This window comes from Rhinopithecus roxellana, chromosome 3, assembly GCF_007565055.1.
Source record: "Rhinopithecus roxellana isolate Shanxi Qingling chromosome 3, ASM756505v1, whole genome shotgun sequence".
Taxonomy (NCBI): domain Eukaryota; kingdom Metazoa; phylum Chordata; class Mammalia; order Primates; family Cercopithecidae; genus Rhinopithecus; species Rhinopithecus roxellana.
Genome location: NC_044551.1, coordinates 159,211,118 through 159,214,788, shown reverse-complemented (window position 1 = coordinate 159,214,788; position 3,671 = coordinate 159,211,118).

The window sequence follows — 3,671 nt, the reverse complement described above, 5'->3', positions numbered from 1 at the left end:
TCACGAGGTCAGGAGATCAAGACCATCCTGGCTAACACGGTGAAACCCTGTCGCTACTAAAACATATAAAAAATTAGCCGGGCGAGGTATCGTGCGCCTATAGTCCCAGCTACTCGGGAGGCTGAGGCAGGAGAATGGCGTAAACCTGGGAGGCGAAGCTTGCAGTGAGCTGAGATCCGGCCACTGCACTCCAGCCTGGGCGACAGAGGGAGACTCCGTCTCAGGAAAAAAAAAAAAAAAGCATGAAGGGAAATCAAAGCAGCTGAAATTGTGGCTTTTCTTTCTGGCCAGATCTGAAAAACAATATTCCAGAAGCTGTGCATCTTATCTTATGGTCCACATTTCCAGTGGGGCCAAATACAGAAAGTGCATTTGGATTGGCACGAGGTTTGAACTATTTTACTTTAGAGAAAGAAAAATTGAGCAATCTTGGAAGAACTCCATATTCTTCTTTAAAAAAAAAAAAATTTTTTTTTAAGTTCCTCTTGAAAACTACTTTGAGCAGGAAGGAAGGGTTTGGAACAGCTGTCCCTCGGTGAGTTTGGAGAATGTTAATCACTGTCCCTTCTCTCCTTCACTTAAAGATTAGCTCACATCCCAGGCTCCTGCAAAAGGAAACTGCATATACTTAACTTTTGAGACTATCATGAGGAACATTTCTGTAACAGTAGTAGCATGTCAGCCAGATCTAAAAGACACTCAAGTCCGGAAACTTATCCCAAAGCAATGAGAGCCCATAGGGTCAGCAATGGGCCAACTGGACATTTGAGAAAGTCATTTATTTCTTGACTAAATTTCCCCAGGAAAAAGTAAAACTTAAGAAAAACAGAGCAGAAATGAAACTGCCACATACATAGGCATCTGCAACTTTAACCAAAGGATGCTGTCAGGCAAGGTGACCCTGCATACACCATGTTAGCTTAAAAATATTATATTAAAGGCATTTTCCTCTGAATATTAAGTGAAGAAACATGTATGGAAATAGATAATATATAATTCCATTTTAATAAAATAATGATTCCTCCAATCCAAGATTTTAAAAAGCTTTCATATGATTATTTGAGCACAGAGCTAGATGGGGAGGGATGTACAACCCATTGCGAATATTCCTAACAGGGAAGAGGGTAAGATGAGGAGGGAGAAGGAGTTTTTAAAAAAACAGAAACAAATTTTCTCGAATAGAAATTTTTGGAATTTTTTGTTTTGGAAACAAATTTTATTGGATAATATGCATACCAAAATATTATGGAAAATTAAGACTAAAATTCTATCTTTGGTTTTATTGTAAAATGCAAACACTAAGTATGTACATAGACAAGAAATACAAGGTGACACAAATGGAAACTTGTTTGCTTTAGGATAAAATCATGGATAATTCTCTTAAAGCAATTGCCATAAGGCATTTCAGAAATATGGAATATGATACATTTGCTACCTGTGGTCAATACCGTTTATAACACACTGGTTAGATATGTAACATTGAGACAAAAATGAAATGCATCTTAAAAGCCGGTCTGAGACTCTGTGAATACAGGTGGTGGTCTATGGGATCTAAATGAATCATTCAGGCTAGAGAATTCTAGCCACACACACAAATGGGACAAGAAGTGAAGCCACTCCCCTCAACGATTGATTTCCTTGGGCACCTGGTGGTCGCGAGGTCTGTGACCCCAGAAAAAGCTGGTGGCTGACACACCAGAGCTGCGCGGCACTGAAGGGAAAAGCAGCATCTGACCCAAACATTTGAAACAGGTACTCTGAGTCTGTCAATATGGCCACAAGATGCTCACTTTACATGGTGGATAGGAAACTGGTCAGAAAAAAAATAAATAAATAAGGAAATAAAATATTAAAACATGTAAATGTGACGGAAATTATAAACAGCCTAAAGCTCCTCTCCCTTCGGGAACAGCTGTGTCTGCTAATCCCTCGAGGGGTCCTCCCTGCGATCCCCCTTCCTTCCTTCCTCCCTCTCACTCTAATAGCTCCCTTGTTCCTGCTGGACAAAACTAGCCCTTTGTGACTGCTCTCAGAACAACATTAAAAACAGGAATAGGGAAATTGTAAACAGGAGGCTTCTGGCCTACAGGCGAAGACACACACAGGCCTCTGAGGCCTACTTCATGCTAAGCAAAGAAACAGATCTTTGTTGCTAAAGGGATTAGGACCGCGGGATTTCGGAGGCACTGCCGAGGCATTCAGCTGGCCTGAAGTAGGGGCTTTGTAAAGAGATACCTCCATTAGAGGTCTGTGAGCGGAAATCATTCATACTCTTTATACAATCTGGGTAATGTGATAGTGCTGGACTGTTAAACGCCTCTGGTGAGGCAGGGTCCTATCTCCTTGAATGGTAAATTCTTTAGCAGCTAAATAGATGGTGGTATAATTACCTTCACTGAATTTTTCTGTGGGGGGTGGGCTTGTCTTCAACCTTTAACCCTTAGTGGGAATAACATTAACGGATCACCCGGTGTCAGGGAGGCAAAGATTTTCCAAGTCCACTCAGAGACAGTCTTTGGCCTTCTGGTGTTAGCATAATGTGATTAAAAAAAAAAAATGGAACTCTTCATGCATCATTTTAGCATATAGTGAATGTCCACTTTGTCTCCACATTCATCAGGATGATGACTTTTTCCATAATTGCCTCTTTCCACGTCCCTGGTCTAGACAGCCCTCCAACTTGCTTCCCTCATTCCTATCTAGCCTGTGCCCACTTTCCCCAGCGAGGCTTTCCTTGATGTGCCCTCCCTAAGTCGGACTGGTACCCTTTCTGTAGTGTCCACGCGTGTCTCTCCCACTGCATTCTCCATAAACTGGGGGACTATGTGTGTCTGCCTACTCCCATAGATGATGAGTTCCTAGAGGCTGTGGCTTATTTCCCTTTGTATCCACAATATCTGGATCTTAATAGGTGTCTGAGCTGTGCACAGCAGAGTGTGAGATGGACAGGTTATTTGGCCTTTAGATTGGTCCCTGTGGTTGCTGGAAAGAACTTTCCTCGTGAACCTAGGGGTCTTAAGAGACCAAGCAACACACACTGTGGCCAGTTAGGAAAGAAAAAGTGAGTCCTCCAAAAAAGATAGCAAGTGGTCACTTCCCACAAATGGCCAGCCTCTTTCTGAGTAACTTGGCTGATCCTGATCCTGCATCCACATTCTTCTTGGTTAGGGAATAGTCACCAGTAAAATGGAAATGTTCTTTGGGTTCACATTTGGAGTCCCTGGATCCAAATATTAATTATGGTTTCAGCTGTTATATTCTTAAAAAAAAAAAAAATCAGAACTAACTCCAAACTTAAAAGTTAGAACTGAAGAGGGAAGAAATGATGCATCCAAGCTAAGGGACACCTTTCCCTGGTATTATCAGCCCATCCTGGAGAGCTAACAAGTTCATTTTGGGAGAAAGTGTGGCTCTAGGTAGATGTGGGATTTGCACTCATTTCACTTGGAAGGGGTCCTGGATTCTGTTTCTAAGATATGCCTGCAAATACGATGGAGGCTATGCAACAACTGTTAGACGGCAGGGTTTTGCCTGGATGGATGTTCTCAGAGATCTGGGTTATGCTTCTCTAAGGGCATGACCTTGAACATCATTAATTGTTGGTTCTTTCCATTGTTCACAATCATCTTTCTAGATTACCTCTCTCTTCTCACCATTTGGCAGATGGGACT